Raw genomic sequence first — 17,952 nt, 5'->3', positions numbered from 1 at the left:
ACAAGTGAACTAAAACTGTTCATAGTAATTCAACTTTGGGATAACCAGTGCCTTTTATAGCATTAGCAAGACATCCCCATGTTTAATCCTCCATTACCTGTCAAATGAAGGGCAAACAGTCCACATGCCTCACCCATTATCAGACCTCCACAGCCTTTTGGCTGAATGCCAGATATTTGTGATTAATGAACAAGGACCCTCAAATCCTTCAATGATGCAAATTTCTGAAATCTTTTCCCAATTCAAATAACATTCAGCTCTTCTTTTCTTCGTGACAAAATGCATAACCTCACATTTTCCCACATAATATTCCACCTCCCAAGTTTTGTCCACCCACTTAACATGTCTCTATCTCTTTCAAGAATCCTCGTGCCACCCTCACTACTCGATTTCCCACCTACTTTTGTATCATCTGAAAACTTGGCAAGAGTGCATTCACTTCTGTCATCCGAGTTATTAATATAGATTGTAACTATTCAATGTTGCATGCAATGCTTCCTCAAGGTTGTGTGCACTCTGTGATCTGGTTGGCATGTTGTTTGCAGCATCCACTTCCAGTTAGGTTCGCACATGGACCTTGTGACTCTTGCAGACGGACAAAAATAGTCAGATGGAATGCTGGTTGCATATCTATACTTTGTCTCTCTCTCTCTCCCTGTCTAACTCTCTCACTGACCATTGTCTCTCTTCCTTGTTTTTTTGATCTTTTTATTCCCCAAAGATACAAAATAATGCAATAGTTTATAAAACCATAATTACTGCTCCTGGAATTCAAGGAAATCAGCTCCAACACCTCAAATTCTCAAAAAAGAAAGGAGTAGCTCTTCAAGCCGCATTTTTTTTTGTCAACCTCCATCTTGGATTACCCAGAATCATGGAGTGGGTAAATCGACAAAAGTCTTTTCCCTGGCATGGGGGGAGTCCAGAATTAGAGGGCATATGTTTAGGTTGAGAGGGGAAAGATATAAACGGGACATAAGGGGCAACGTTTTCATGCAGAGGGTGGTACATGGATGGAATGAGTTGCCAGAAGAAGTGGTGGAGATTGGTGTAATTATAACATTTTAAAAGTATTCTGGATAGGTATATGAATATGAAGGGTTGAGAGGGATATGGACCACATGCTGGTAAATGGGATGAGATTAGTTTAGGATATCTGGTTGGCATGGACAAGTTGGACCAAAGGGCTTGTTTCCATGCTGTACATCTCTCTGACTCGTATAGCAGCGTGTCATTGGGAATAGTATTAGGAATGACTGAGATGGGGACAAGGGTGTCATAGAGAAAGCAGTCTCTTTAAAATGCTGAGAAGGGATGACAGGGGCAAGGTATGTTTGGTGGTGGCATTAAGCTGGAATTGGCAGAAATGGTAGCGGATGGTCTATTGAATAAGAGGTGGCTGCAATGGAAGGTGAGAAGAATGGGGACTTTATCGAGGTTCTCAGATGAGGAAGAGATGAGAGCAGAGTGTGTGAAATTATTTGGACATGATTTAAGAGCGAGAATCTTTTATTGAAGCAAAAGGAAGACAGATTGTACACACCAGCGTAGAAGTATGAAGCAGACAGATAAACTTGGAGAATGGAATTGTCCCGACAGAAAGCTACCCAATTTAACTTTGGAATCCGTGGGCTTGTACTGAATATTACTTGTGAGCCTAATCCCAGAAATGGAACAAGTTGATATCAAGAAAAGAAAGGAAGACTTGGAGATAAACCATGTGAAGTGGAAAAGGAAGGGGATTGGAGTTAAAGCCAATGAGATTTTCCAATTCAAGATGAGAACTGGAAATGGGACCAATACATCATCATATCAGAAAAAAACAGTAACAGAGAAGAGCCTGAATGAATAAGAAAAGCTTCATGTATCTTATAGAAAAGTAGGTAGAGCCAGGGCCCAAGCTGATCTACACAGCAACAGCATTATATTTGAAGAAAGTGAGTGGAGTTGTATGAGAAGTTTTTCAATATTCAGCCAGGTGGAGGAGGGTGGTTATGGACTTAGACTAATTTGATCTCTTTTCAAGGAAGAAACAAAGACCTCTTGGACTGCCCTGATAAGGATTGAAATGTGAAGGGATTGGTCATCATCATGAAAAGGGGTGATGTGTGATTCTGACTCACTGGTTGATTGTGAGGTTCAGAAACCCAAGAGGGAAGATCCTGCTCTTGGCCTTTGGGTATGTACATAAAGGCTCCTAAGGCCTGTTGCAGCCTCCTCCAAAATATTTGCCAATGGTTGATAGCAATATGCTTCCTGTACACTGCAGTTGGTATTTTTGTGTGCTTGGCATCCAAACCAAAAGTCCATAAGAAGACCATGGAATGTTGCCTCTGCAAAGCTAAGTTTGCTTTTTTTTTAAAATGAAACTATATTTATTCAGGAGTCAAGAGGAACAGGGTTTGCCTTTTTCATTAAATTTTCAGGAAGCTGTTTGCCACACCTTACACTCCCCACTGCTAATTAAATCCTTCTCCCTCTCTTGTGTAGCTTGTCTAATTTCCCAAAGTAGTACTTTATGCAAAAACCGCCATACTTACTGCTTAATATATACCTACATAATGTTTTCACATGAGTTTCTGCTCCCCTTCTGATCTCTCTACTTACAGCTGTGCCTCTGTCATCATTATTACATGATCATTGACATCATCATGATGTACCTTTCTAGTGTTAAACCAATTACTCTACATCTCCCCAAGTCTTATCCCTGTCACCTTTGCGTTTTATATACCTCCCTAACAAAGTGTCAGACATCAGAGGTTTGATGTCTGTCAACTTCCCGATCTGGTTCGGATTTGCTTTTGTAGATTGAGGATGTTCTGCACTCTCCCAATCACTGCAAGTATCCTTCTCTTGGTTGGCTACAGAGCTAATTGTAGAGCTTTCTTCTTCTCCTTCGAAGCAGTATGCCCCATTTTCTTTTGTTCTTCTGTTAAGCATATTGAACCCATATGGTTTCTCCCCATGCTACCAGTCTCAGGCTAGGTTGTTCCTTTGCTCTTCATCTTAGTTTCTTGTGGTCATTTTCTGTAAGTGTAGATGTTAATGTGTTTGAAAGAGGTGGAAGCTGTGATTTCAATCTTCTACCCATTCGTGACTCCAATGGTGATGATCCATTCTGTAGCAGTGAGGAACAAGCAATTGAGGAAGATTGAGGTCTCCAATTTTCTTCTGCAAAGCTTTAATTGCACATACACCTCTCTCAGCTTTTCCATTTGCTTAAGGTTAATGAGCTGAATGAATGATATGCATAATATCATACTCACTCATTCGTAAATTGTAATTCTTTTTCTGGTGTGACAATGTCTGGGATATCATGTGTAGATCAAATTCTTCTGAGGTATTCATTGTCTGCAGCTACTGAGATGCGATACGAATGATTGCCATTCAAGGTGGATTGAAGTCAGTCTATACCAATAATGAAGACTTCTACAGTAAGCTGACCTTTTCGGCTTTGCAGTCTAACTGTCAGGGCAAACATGCGCGATGGTGACTGACTCTCCACCCCCACCAATGAGAAAGCTCACCAAGCTGGAGAATCACAGGACTCGACATTGAAGTCCCACCTCGCGAGAAGCTGCCAGGTAATTGGAGTCCAGCTGTTTCTGATCATGGGAGATCATTGCTGGATGTCTGGTCTTCAGAGGGATCCAAAAATGAGAAGATCATTTTCTTTTGGGACTCACGAGGTGGGGTCACAGATAGGAATCCAGAGACTTGGAGGCAACAGCGGGGTTGGGGAGAAGGGGTTGGCTTTCTATCGCCACCTCCTTGTTTACCAATTCTTTCCTTTTTATTAAGCCTGTACTGGGACAAATGGAGAACCACCAATAGGACAGACAGGTTGATCTAGCAGGTTGTGATTTTTCTCACTTACTAGGATGTTGGGTAACTGGGCTGGTGGCAAGTTGAGGGTCATATGCAGCTATGAGTTCACAACGTAAGGCCTTAATTTGCTGTCAAACCAAGGATTGGCTGAGGTGACAAGCAGATGACCAGTATCTCCAACTAACCCTATTCTTTGTCCTCTTGTCTTCCACCTCAATAGAGGCAGAGTCATGCCTTCTACTTGAAGAAATCCATTACAGGTAATCCCAGACCTTGATGAGAAATAAGAAGGTTATAATGGTTTACTTTGTTCTTGGTGTTTTACTACATGAGGAATGCAGTTAAAAATCATTTTATTGAGAGAATGTGTGATACCTGACTACCAGACTGACTTTGAACCTTCTCATACCTAATTACTTACTGACATTGTTCCCCTACACTTTGTAATTCTCAAATGTCTTTGCAGGCCATTTTTGAGGAATCGCAGATAGAAGAACTCTTTGTATGGCTGAGCTTTAATCGAAAACTACTAAAAAGTAAAGTCACCATAGTCCTGCTCTCTTATTAGAAAGAACTGGTGGTAGTTTAACCTAAGGGTCACCACACCTCAGGTGAGGGGAAAAGTTGTGAAGGAGAGTCCTTCATGGTAACATCAACCAGTGTGGAAATTGTATAGACACTGTTGGCATCATTTTGCATCATAAGCCAGCTATTCAACTAACTGAGCTAACCAGCACACTGATCAACATGTGCAGACCTTCTGAGTAGCTGCCTTGTAGCTTAAAGGGAACATAGGTCCCATTACATAATCTGAAAATGTTTTATGCCCATATTACTGCTAAGACTTCTTTTGTTGTGGTGGTGTAATGTTGTCTGTCTCTACTAATAATCACAATAGACTAACCTTCGTTGACCTTCTTCCTGCACTTGTCCTGGAAGAAAATCGTGAGGGCCAAAGATAGGATAAATAGACAAGGTCTTTTCCCTGGGGTGGGGGAATCCACAACTAGAGAGCATAGTTTTAGGGTGAGAGGAGAAAGATATAAAAGGGACCGAAGGGGCAACATTTTCACGCAGAGGGTGGTGCGTGTATGGAGTGAGCTCCCAGAGGAAGTGGTGGAGGCTGGTACAATTGCAACATTTAAAAGGCATCTGGATGGGTGTATGAATAGGAAGGGTTTGGAGGGATATGAGCCATGCTGGCAAGTGAGACTAGATTAGATGGGGATATCTGCTCAGCATGGAAGAGTTGGACAGAAGGGTCTGTTTCTGTGCTGTACATCTCTATGACTCTACTATAGTCAGTAAATGTGGATCTTATGGTGACAAGATTTCCTGAAGAGGTTAGGAGTTGTTTAATCTTTTCAAAATCATTTTTGCTGGTCCAAATTGAAATGCCATTGTTAATCCTGCTGTAAACGTTACCTCAAGGGCTCGCTGAATTCATGAAAGTTTGACAGGAATTAACCTGTTTGATTTGCCACACCAAAGAATCTTTGACGTTCTTTGCTATTCCTCATTTACAGAAATTCTCTTATAGTTTTTGCTTTTGAGAAAACCACAGTAATTGCAGTGACATGAATGACTTGGCAAATTCAGATTAACCTTTTCATAACTATCTCTGACTCTTTTTGGTTTGTAGATCCATCTATCAGTAAATCACATTTTTGGCAAGTTACACCCTCGATGCCTTCTAATATGTTGGATGTAATTCTCTGAAAAAAATTCTGGAGGGAAATAATTTCAAATCCATTAAAACAATAGTGTCAAAGAGATGTTATGAATGTAATTTGCAATCCAGATTTTGTTTTTTTTGTCCAGACATAACTGCCAGAATCCAGTGTTCACATCAAGTTTGATAAATTGAGCATTCTTGACTAGTTTTGTTTAGCTTTCATACAATGAGGCTATTGGGTGAATCCTTGCATCCCACTATTGAGATAAGCTCAAGCAGATTCTCCCAGAGCCATTTGGTTTTGAGACCTTAACCATCTTTGGACACCATCTTGTTGCCAAAGTGACTGATGGACTGAATCTTTGGTGTAGTTTCTATTTTGACATTCACTTTGTCTAAGAGTAGCAGACAAGCCTGGCTTGTGGAGTAAATAAGCAATTTGGTTTAACGTAACCTCATAGAGAAACATGATAGTTAGTTTTATAATTGATTCAATTCCCCCTGAAATTTCAATAACTCACTTTGCAATTCATTCATAGGTACGACGTTAACAAACTCATCAACTTTTGAGGTTAATCTCAACTTTAATCATGCCTTTCTACTTAGTAGAGAAAATTCATTATTCTGAATAACAGAGATTCAAGGATTGCTAATTGTTTCTACTGGAGTTTTCTTATGATTGAGCCTTTTACTTGTGTTGAAGTTCCTCCAGGACCATGTATGTTAATGTGTGATGCTTCTAAGGTAATTTGTTTGAGCTATTTAACTTGAGCTGATAGTACTGAAACATTAGCTCCTTGATCTAATTTAAAATCATCTAGTTTGTCCATCAACTTCTAATCAATCCAGGTCTTAATACTTGTTTTCAGTATCATTTTTTATCCCCCAGGTAAGTCTTGGACTGTTCATTTTGGTTATTCAAACACTTGCTTTAGGGATTGGCCGTCTGCTTGTGAGTCACCAATTAGTTAATAGCTTTGGTGCTATGCTCCAATTCTTGGATGTTCTTCCTGGTCGTGTGGCCTTTTGGTTTGCTTTTCCTCTTTTTGATGTACCAAGACTTCTTGCCCTTTTTGAGGCCTACACATTGAATTGCCTCCCTCAATTTCTTCCACAAGCCTTCAGTTTTGACTCAAAATTATGACCAATTTTGTTTCCTGAGCTCAGTTTGCTTCATGAATTGACTTGATTTCTCCAGTACTAAAAAGTCTCTCCTCCAGGAGGTTCGAAAACATCTCATCTGCAGCCTTGACAATGGTTCATCAGGAATTTAATGCTGTTCTTAAATTTTCCTAAGTGCAGGTCTCCATCAAATGATAAAGATCATTAATAAAAAAATCTATTCTTTCACCTGACTTTTTCTTTCTAACTATTAAACTTTGTTTGTTCAATAATTACATTCCAACTAACACTGATAAATGAGCAAAGTGTCTATATTGCCACTTGAGACTAAGTTGTAATCTCATCAATGCCCTGTCTTGTTAATACATCATTAGCAATGGTAACAGCAGAGAATAAACACTGCTCTCTACTTTCTGGTTTTTCCTGTCCATGCCTAAAGTAATTCTGTATCTGGTGAACCTTCATTTCTATTCCACGGCATGTTGTGTCACTCTGGTGGGAATGCTAGGTTAGATTCCATGTTTCTTGTCAGCCCAGGGAGAATTCTTGCATTTCCTGCTGTGCCTGTACCTCTGTTCATGACTTTGAGTCTTTGTTCCTTGCTGCCTGGTCTCTGAGTCTGTGGTCCAACTCACTGTTGTTGCCATTATGTGCTTCCTGACATCTTCATACATCTTAAGTTTTTTGGTTTACTTTCTTAACCTCGAGATTCTCTTCACGAATGCTTGCTTTTGTGCCGTTGCTGTGCTTTTGTTGTGTAATCGAGTTTGGGGTTGTTTAATCTCCCAAAGGTTGCTGCCTTGAGTCATCTATGTCAAGACTCTTTATTTACAGCTGATGTACAGATACATCATACCCTCATGAAGATCCTGCCTCCCCCAAACTTTCAACCGACTCAAGTGATTCTGACATTATTATTTCATCACCAATATTTACAACTTTGATATTAACTCCATTATTCTATGCACCCTCTCTGGTAAACTGGAGAGCCAAGTTGAGGCATTTCTGGTTCTGAGGCTTGGAAATATATCAGCCATGATTCAATAGGGGAGCAAATTCGATGGTCTAAATGGTGTAATTCTGCTCTTATACATCAACTAGTCTAAGTATTCTAAACTAAACATTAACTTGGACAGTGAAGTGAGACCTCAACCTCAAGAACTGAGTTAACAAGTTCATCTCAAAGACAGACGGACAGCCAGTCAGTTATTTTGATTGTCCATTAAAGCTTCTATTTGAGTCAAGTTTAGCAGGCTTAATGCAGATCCCAATGGATGTGAGGCCAATGTCCGAAATGTCCTTCCAATACAAGGCAATTGGATCTAATTGAACAATCTTACTCTTTGAAGGTTAGCTTATCTGGAAAGGGAAACTAATGTATATGCTGTGCTTGGGAGTGGGGTGTGGCTGGTGCATATTGAGAGTGAGCTTTGCCAACTGTTCAAACTTACACGATTTTGATCCAGCAATGTCATAAAGTCGACACTTCATGCTTCCTCCCTCAGGCTGATGTGTGAACAGTGAGCTAACAAGGATGACAGACCATCAGAGATATTCAACTCAGTGGTGGTGGGCAACCAATAGATTGCAGTATTACAGCTGATACTGAAACATCCACTCATCATGAAATTGAGTGTGGGCCTCCCAAATTTTGGTTAAATCCTATTACTGGCAGCTGACGATAGGACAGTCTGCTTACCTTTAAAGGTTTAGTCATAAAAGATTGCGAAAATGTTCCTGACAGTCCTTTGCACTCCTGTGAAATTTAGCTATGCAGTGGTTGAGTGCGCCTGTGGTTGGTGCAAAGTTAAAACAGCATGAAGCTAACTCCTGAAGGCAGTCTTACATCATCCGACCTATACCACGCGTTGAAAGTTCCCTAAAACTAATTGAGGATTAGCTCAGGCATGCATTACTCATGAAAATATGCTTGCAGCAGCCCCAAGAATGAAATTGTTACATCGTTAATAGCAGCAAGAGTTCGCTTAATGATTTTCATTCTCTTTTACTCATATACTGTTAAAATAGAATTGAAACAACTATTCGGATAACATGAGGGAACACCACACTACATCTGACCTGTGCCAAACATGACAATCTTGATGCTGTCACTGAGTACAAAGTAATAAAATATTCACTCTACAGTCCCACTCCATCAGTCACACACCTCAACCAACACTAACGCATGCACGCACACACTCGAACACAAACATTTTCCAAAAACTGAAAAAGAAAGAGAATTTTTCCCACTAATTACTTATCCACAAAGCTCCTGCCACTGTGGTGCACAATTAGCTATTCTGAGCCAAAAAGTCTGCAGAAGGCATGTACAGGAAAAAGTGTAAACTGTACCATATCTAGCATTTAAGTTCTTTTGAAGGCTGATATATGATACTCCCTGATGGCCCTGTAACTACCAGATATAATTTGATGCACCATGTCTAAAAGCCACAAAACATGATTGCTTTGAAAGTGTGCATTCATTTATTTAGCTGTAAACTTGTGAGACCAGCTGCGGAATTTCCTACAGCACGACTGTCTGGAGTGGGAGGGAATGAGGGAATTAACTCTTCCAGCACCAATCACTGTAATATGTCATAAACTCTCTTTTTGAAATTTATGGCTTGGTCAACAGAATGACATTTGAGAGCAGCACCTTGAATTTTCATGACACTTTTAGCTCAAAACTAAAAATGTCTCCAAGGTGATTCACAGATAGAAGATAGATGTGTGGTGATGGGAAGAGAAATTAAGATGCCAGCCAAAAATTTAGCCAAAAATAGGAATGTAAGGAGCCATTAAGGGAAAACAATTAGATGGAAAATAGTAGGTAAGTCGGTGGGGAATTCAAACAGTCGGTTTAGGTTAGCTAAAAGATTTGCCACTGGGAATAGGGTAAGTGGAGAGGGAGGCCACAAGACAAGGGGTTTTATCGTCTGGAGATTTTGCCAGATGGATAGAATGGTGAAGATTGGGAAGGAAGACCAATTTATTAGCATTTAGCAGTGTTGCAGCTACAGAAGAAAGCAAATCATTCATCCAATCTTTAAAAAGCTCCAAATTGCCCCATGTTATCTTACTAATAGATAGGCCATAGATTGCAAGCCTCCCCCTGTTTAACATTCTTCATGCTATTATTTTCAGTTCATTTTTTTTGTAACACAGGGGTTCTATCAGAGAGTAATGCATCTTGAAAGTGAAAAATGCAGCACAGGATAAGATTAAGGATACCTTTGACATGCCTTATTCATCTATGATACACATCTTTGTGCTGATTATTGATTACCTTGTTTCCTATTGTTGAATTAATTACTACAGATGATGCAGTATTCAAAGTGCTGAAATTAGAGCTCTGCTGAAATTTATTGCCGATGAGGGCCGCAAAAGACATCAAGGATATCTCAGCAATGACGGTGAGTTATGGGGTTCTTTCACAAGTGTGAATGACACAGGCACTTGTGAGTTATGATACTCCTCCTGCACAAGTGAAAGACCGTCTGGACCTCCCTGTCACCAGTGAGATAATCTGTTTATTCTGGGATGAAGGGAGGGGGAAGGGGTTGATGAGATGATCTCTAGGGAAGACAGTTAAATGGTAATTCACACGTAGAATAACTACCATTCTTTTGTACATAAAGCAGAATTGTCAGTTATCCTGAAAATAAATAATGTTTTCTAATTTGTTAGATTAATCTATTTCTTCTTCTATTTTTTGGGGGGAAAAAAATGGGATTTCTAACTGATTAATATCCAGCCGCAAACTATATTGTTGACTGAATTTTGTGGCCTATCAGCCAAGTAGTAAACTAATTAAAAAGCTTTGCATTTTATAATAATTGACTTTCCACTATTTATGACATTTTGAACACAGACCTTTTTTTATGACAGCACCCACATCTGATAAATTACAATAACTTGCCTTGACATTTGCTGCTGGGCTATTCACACACATTAATCAGCACTGCTTTGTTTTCACATTTTTTAAATCTTTTCTGTCACTTTTTTTTAATTTCCAGCCAAACACTAGCCAAACACCGGCTATCAGATAAGTGATTGAAGGTGTTGATAAGAGGATTGTGATTGAGTTTTTTTCTCTCTCACTCCACTCCTTGCTTTCATTCCTGGGCTTTGTGCAGGGGACAGAGTGTCCACTGAATCCTTACCCTGGAGCAGAATTTTTTTTTAAAAAGGGCAAAGATATTCTCAGGGCCTGAGGACAGGCCAAAAAGGTCAAGCATCTCACAGACCCTTTTTAGCCTCTTTGTCCAACCCTAGACTGAGTTGCCCTTGATAGTTAGAGGGCACTGTGGGGTCTTTTCTTCAAGCTGTAAACAGCCAGAGGAAATCCATAGCGAGATGAGGAGTAAGGTTTGATCCCATCATTGTTCGTTAGAAAGCCCAGGTTTACTTTGCATGCAATGTCCAATTGTATTGTGTTTTGTATGCAAGATCAAATGTTTAAGAATAGATATTGGTGGCAAGTTTGCAAGACACGTGTTGTAAAAATCCTCTGTCCTCTTCAACTGAACTGTAGATCCTGATTAATACTTAAAAAACACAATCTTGAGTTTCCATCAGAAATGTCACAGAATTTAACGCTTCAGTTAATCCTATTGATATTATTTGATACTTCCAATTTCCAGACATTATTTTCTATGGATAATTTGAGCACTCAGCCAATGCAGAATTCATGCTGAAATGTTTACACTGCAGTTTTAAATTGTCCCTTTGATTGTTTTGGTTTCTATTTAACCACAAGTCTGATTTATAATTAAAGTGTATTTGAAAATGGTGTATATTACAAATATATTCAGTACTTTATCCGAACAGGTCTTTTTTAAATCTTTCAAAACTTCCTTGAGGTATGTCTTGGTGCAAATGCTCAAATGTTTTAATACATGAGACATGTCCATTGTCATGCTATGTAAAGGTACTGTTTATACCACTCTATATGGAGGACCCACTATCACTCTGGGTGAATGCCCAAGGTAACCTGAAGCTAGGTTCAACTATTGGCATGTGTCGATCACAGCAGAGCGCAGAGAGGTCAGATTAACTGAATTTACCAATTTTGTTTTTTTGAATGAGGGCACAAAGAATTTTTGTTAGGACAACAGTTGGATATAAAAAATGATCTCCAAGTTGTGAATTAATAAAGAAGGGGAAAGATCAGGGAAGGCTTGTGCACTCGAATATTACTCAGTGATTCCCTCTGTAAAGAGTATTGATGTGGATGTCAGGCTACCATTCTGATGTTCTCCAGAAACATTGACGCCAAGGCAGACCGTGCAAAAACAACTTTGACCAGAAGACCATCAGGAAGTGGATAGCATGCAGCATCCTTGAGACCCTTCGGAGAAAGGAGACGGCAGATCCTGTGAAGTGGTTCCTTGTGCAGACTGTCAGTCATTTTACAGAACGCCTCATCATCATCAGAATTTTCCAACAAGCACCAGGACATTGCTTGGCTGGTGATGAGAAGGGCTCTGCCTGTGAGATCCTTTATGCATACCCGGACTCTCTGCACCACCGCACCCTGCCCTCAAAGCGGCTGTCCACACACCTCCTTCTGGAATGTGCCTATGCGAAGGACGTCTGCAGACAGATGCAGTGGTGTTTGTCAAGGTTTGTCCCAAGTAGTTCTGTGATGTGGGACTCCGTGCCGTATGGTCTGTTCCCTGTACCTGGAGGATCATCAACTCTGTGAAAAACGTTCTTTGGTCTGACTGAACCTTGCTGGCCTTCCAGTTGAAGGAGTTGACCCTGACTGAGTGTTGCAAACATCCACATTCCAAGGTCCAGGACTATGTGCCGAGGGACATGCTAAAGCTTGGGGCAGCCACTGCTAAGGTGCGGTGGGGAAAGATCACCGTGTAAGGTCCTTTTGCCGAAGAATAACAGGGTCCATTCAGTAATGGGGCTCCGCTGATGCCACAGCTAAATGTTAAGAGGTTGGACGATTAACATAGAGAATTGTGAACATTGACTCAATTTGATCTTGGAAAATAAAGACAGTCTACATTTGAATGGCATCATCAACTGTACATGCACCAAAGATTTCTATGAATAAAGTATATTTTTGATAATAAAAAAAAACTGTTCCTGAGTCAAGGGACTGACAATTGACTGATGTTCAGGGCAGGGAATGTTTGAATCAGGAAGTGTTTTAAGAAAGTGAGGATGAGGGGTTTTCGGTAATCTAGTGAGACTAGTTGACATTGTTCTCGGAGCAGAGAAAGTTAACAGGAGCTTTATTTGAAGTGTTCAAAATTATGGATAATAGAATAAACCAAAATAATGAACTTTCTTTTCCTCTGTTCATATGATATGAGCACCACTGAATGGGCCAGCATCTATTGCAAATCCCTAATTTGCAAGAGGGTGGTTAAATTTTTAGGATTATAGGTGGGCAAGACCAGGTGAGGACATTAGGAACCAGATAAAAATTGAAAGAACCGTGGAAACTCAAAATCAGGAACAAAAACTGAAGTTGCTGGAAAAACTCATCAGGTCACCAAACCTGAAACGTTAACTCTGATTTTTCTACGCAGATGCTGCTGGACCTGCTGAGCTTTTTCAACAACTTTTTTTTTAGATTAGATTACTTACAGTGTGGAAACAGGGCCTTCTGCCCAACAAGTCCACACCGACCCGACGAAGCGCAACCCACCCATACCCCTACATTTACCCCTTTTACCTAACACTACGGGCAATTTAGCATGGCCAATCCACCTGACCTGCACATCTTTTTTTGGACGGTGGGAGGAAACCGGAGCACCCGGAGGTAACCCACGCAGACACGGGGAGAACGTGCAAACTCCATACAGTCAGTTGCCTGAGTCAGGAATTGAACCCGGGTCTCTGGCGCTGTGAGGCAGCAGTGTTAACCACTGTGCCGCCCAAACTTCTGTTTTTGTTGGTGAACCAGATGTATTTTCATAACAATCACCAGTGTTTATATAGTCACCTCTACACTGAAGACTTATTCTGGATTTTTGTTGCATTTTAATTTTCACCATTTGTGACAAAAGCATTCAAACCCCTGTTCCCAGCACATTGCTGGGTGTCTGGATTGTTAGTCCAATGACTACACCACTGCCACCACTCCCCATTTGGAAGGTCAGACACCAGATGACACATTGATAATGAGTAAAATACTGAGGAAATGTGAAGAAATGCTTTTTATGTATCGCCTTACGTATCTGGAAGGCACTGCTTGAAACGATGGTGAAAGTAGACTCAGTGTTTCAGTGCAAAGGGAAATGGGTTTGTAATTGAAAAGGTAATATTTGAAGTGCTATGGGAAAAAAGCAGAAAGAGGGTGTTACTAATTTGTTGTGTCTTTTAAAGAACCTGCATGAGCATGACAAATGGCCTACTTCTGTACAATTCTCTGATAATTATACAAGAACGTGATTTTTTAAAATATGATTCAGTCAGGTCTGTTCAAAACAATTTCTCTCTGTATGTGGCTGCACTTGGACTTCAGGACTATTGTTGCTTGTTGTTTGGGTAAAATACTCGTAAATGTAGCCTGTTAACTGGGGCGTGCTGATTGAGCAAGAATAAATGTGCTCTCATACAGTGTAGAAGTTTATTATTCACTTTGTAATTTCAAAAATCAGCTTGTACGCAGTCCACAAAGCAGTTAAAGGTAATTACATTTGTTTTGTGCTGGCCTGAAGTCTGCATTTGACATATTCGTGATTTTGTAGCTAATGTGTTTTATCAGTGTCCAAGGAATGCTTGGCATCAGAATGTGCTGACATTTGCCTTTCGTAATTTGACCATAATTATGATGAAGACCCATAGAAGAGAAAAGAGGGTGCAGAAAGGACAATTACACAAACACTGAGAGGTGTCATATGCTCAAGTGTGGGTTTTGTTTTGACAAATTTCACTTAGAAGAGAAAAACACCAATCTGCTGTTGACTGAAACTGGGAAACGTTTGTGTGCATTTGCCTATCTGGTGATTAAGTGTTGGAGAGCCACAGTGTTCAATATAGCATGCATGGTCTCATTGTCTTGCTCAGTGTTAACTTCTTTTGAGGCTATGTTGGCAGGGTGGGAACATCTGAACATCTACAAGAGATAAGCTGTGTAAAGGCACTAGATAAATATTAGTTATCATAACACAAACAAAAATAATTTGCAGTTATATGACACCTTTAATGTAATGTAAGGTGTTCCACAAAAACAATATTAAACAAAATTTTACAGAAGAAAATAATAGGACATGACAATAAGATTGGTTAAAGTGGTAAGTGTTTAAAAACTGGCCTGAGAGCGGAGACAGACAGGACAGTTTAAAGACCGAAGTTGAGAGATTAGGGCCCAGGTTGTGGATACTCTTGGCACAAGTTGCTGGTTAGGAGAAAGTGAGGACTGCAGATGCTGGAGATCAGAATCAAGAGTGTGGTGCTGGAAAAGCACGGCCAGTCAGGCAGCATCCAAGGAGCATCCCTCGAGCCCCACCCCACCCCTCCCATTTATCTCTCAGCCCCCTTGGGCCACCACCTCATTCCTGATTGAAAGCTTATGCTTGAAACACCAATTCTGCTGCTCCTTGGATGCTGCCTGACTGGCTGTGCTTTTCCAGCACAGCACTCTTTGACAAATTGCTGATTACCTTCCTCTGGAACATTTATGTTTGGAACACTCACACCATATGGTTATTCTATCTATTAATTCCACTGGACAATCCAAGATTGGAGCCATGATCCATTTTGATATGTAGTGCTGGAAAAAGGGACAATGAAACTTTTGTCCTTCAATGATGACGTTCACTCTTTTACTATACTGGTGAGGCCACACCTGGAGTACTGTATACAGTTTTGGTCTCATTACTGAGGAAAGAATGTACTGGAACTGGAGGGGGTTCACAGGAGGTTTACCTAGGTTGATTCTGGAGTTGAGAGGGTTGGCTTGTAGGGACAGATTGAGTAGACTGGGACTATCCTCATTGGGATTTAGAAGAATGAGGGGGGGATCTTACAGGAACATGTCTTATGAAATTATGAAAATAATAGATAAAAACAGGGAGTTGTTTTGACTGGCGAGCAAAACTAGAACTAGAACTAGAACTAGATAAAAACAGGGAGTTGTTTTGACTGGCGAGCAAAACTAGAACTAAGGGACATGACCTCAAAATAAGGGGGAGTAGATTTAGTGGGGGCACGGTGGCACAGTGGTTAGCACTGCTGCCTCACAGTACCAGAGACCCGGGTTCAATTCCTGCCTCAGGTGACTGACTGTGTGGAGTTTGCACGTTCTCCCCGTGTCTGCGTGGGTTTCCTCCGGGTGCTCCGGTTTCCTCCCACACTCCAAAGATGTGCAGGTCAGGTGAATTGGCCATGCTAAATTGCCCATAGTGTTAGGTAAGGGGTAGATGTAGGGGTATGGGTGGGTTGCGCTTCGGCGGGGCGGTGTGGACTTATTGGGCCGAAGGGCCTGTTTCCACACTGTAAGTAATCTAATCTAATCTAATCTAGTACTGAGTTGAGGAGGAACTTCTTCTCTCAAGGGGTTGTGAATCTATGGAATTCTGTGCCCAGTGAAGCAATTGAGGCTACCTTGTTGAATGGTTATAAGTCAAAGATAGATTTTTGTACAGCAAAGGAATTAAGAGTTATGTTGAGTGGCCTGGTAGGTGGAGCTAGATCCATGGGTAGATCAGCCATAATCTTTATTGAATGGCAGAGTAGACTTGAAAGGCCAAGATGGTCATCTACTGCTGCTATTTCTTCTGTTCTGTTGTGAGTGAATGAGTCAAATTCAGTTTATAGTACGTGAGACCTTTGAGCAGTGTTTTCGCAATTCTGTCAATTTTCCTGTGTATATTGCAGATCAGAGTTCTTGGCTGAGGAGTGAAATCTTTCCAGAAGTTGGCTACATCAATGTATCCACTCCAACTGCCCAAGGAATGTATGCAGTGATCTAGAGTCGCCCTTTTTAAATTTCTCAAAGATGCCAGAGTTGTGGTATTTGTCTTCCTTTAAACTGTGGAGTAGATTCTTCAGCTAAAGAACAACATAAAAGCACTTTTTTTTTCAGAATTAAAATTTTACACAAAATAGAACCACTATTAAACTAAGTCAAGAGGCCAAAGTAACACCGTATTCGGTCTAATATCCAATGTGGCATGATATACCTATTGATCCTGCTGGAGGGTAAAATTGGTCAGGATATGAAGCTCATGGTGCATTCAATCTCCTGATAGGACATTAGGTTAAAGTTGCATTTATGACTGTTGTGGGGGATATGTTTAATTTATTTGCTCATGGGATATGGGTATCATTGACCAGGCTATTGTTTCTTGCCCTTCCCTAAACATCCTGCAGAAAGTAGTGTTAAGCTGTCTTCTTGAATAGCTGTAGTGTGTTAAAACCAGAGGTGGCAGCAAAACCTCCCACTCTAACTGGGTTTCAGCAACTTCAGAGTCAGCAGTCCAACCTTGGTATTACCAAGTGAGCAAAACTACTGCGGAAGGTGGTAGAGCTAAATAGCTGAGACTTTACATTGGATATATACAAGCCACAGGTCTCATACTTTGCAATGCCAATCAAGAGCATGTGTTTCATTATGTACAATTCATAAATGTTAAAATAGTTGGAAAATCAAGATCAATGCATGCATCAATGCCTACACTGCACATTCAGCGAGAAACAGCAACGTTCAGTAATAATTTGTGATAATGCAGTGATTGACTCTGGATTGGTCACCCCAAAGGCGCTGGAAATGAGATGCTCCATTTCAGACCCTCAAATTAGTTTTAAATTCTAATTGTTGGTTCTGTTAGTTTGATTTAACAAAAGCAGAGGTAAAAACAATGACTGCAGATGCTGAAAATCAAATACTGGATTAGTGGTGCTGGAAGAGCACAGCAGTTCAGGCTGCATCCAACGATCAGCGAAATCAAGATTTCGCTGCTCGTTGGATGCTGCCTGAACTGCTGTGCTCTTCCAGCACCACTAATCCAGTATTTAACAAAAGCAGAACCTATTTTCTCTCGTGGTCAAACTAAGTATTTACAGTGGGTACCCTGCCCAGACTGGCCCTCTGAATTGGTCACTGGTTGGAAAGATGGTATTTCTTGCATTACAGGAGCAGCAGCACATAAAGAATTGTTGCTACTGCTTACTGTGTGGCTGGACATCAAGTTTAATTGTGAACTTTTTCAATTCAGTTGAAAGAAACAAATGGGATAAATGTGTTACTTTTTCAGCTGGAGCTCTAAAGGTGCAGCAGCAATAAGCCAGAGAAGGAGAGCTCCTCATTTAGAAACAAAGGGAAAATGAATTTTCTTTGAAGACTCCCTTCATTCAGA

The 17,952-nt window shown here is 40.5% G+C and overlaps 1 long non-coding RNA gene across 4 annotated transcripts in view; it reads left to right on the top strand.

Moving 5' to 3' along the window:
- LOC140468876 (uncharacterized) overlaps nt 1-17,952 on the top strand; it is a 415,386-nt gene that overhangs the window by 44,409 nt on the left and 353,025 nt on the right. For 3 of the 4 annotated variants that reach the window (XR_011955866.1, XR_011955862.1, XR_011955863.1), the window contains exons 5-6: nt 9,944-10,038; nt 11,889-12,868. This is a non-coding gene — a long non-coding RNA (uncharacterized lncRNA). Of the gene's footprint in view, nt 1-9,943; nt 10,039-11,888; nt 12,869-17,952 lie in introns of those variants that run through there. The other variant, XR_011955865.1, reaches the window with a different exon arrangement.

Source organism: Chiloscyllium punctatum, chromosome 48, assembly GCF_047496795.1.
Source record: "Chiloscyllium punctatum isolate Juve2018m chromosome 48, sChiPun1.3, whole genome shotgun sequence".
Taxonomy (NCBI): Eukaryota; Metazoa; Chordata; class Chondrichthyes; order Orectolobiformes; family Hemiscylliidae; genus Chiloscyllium; species Chiloscyllium punctatum.
This window is presented reverse-complemented; position numbering and strand designations above follow the sequence as displayed.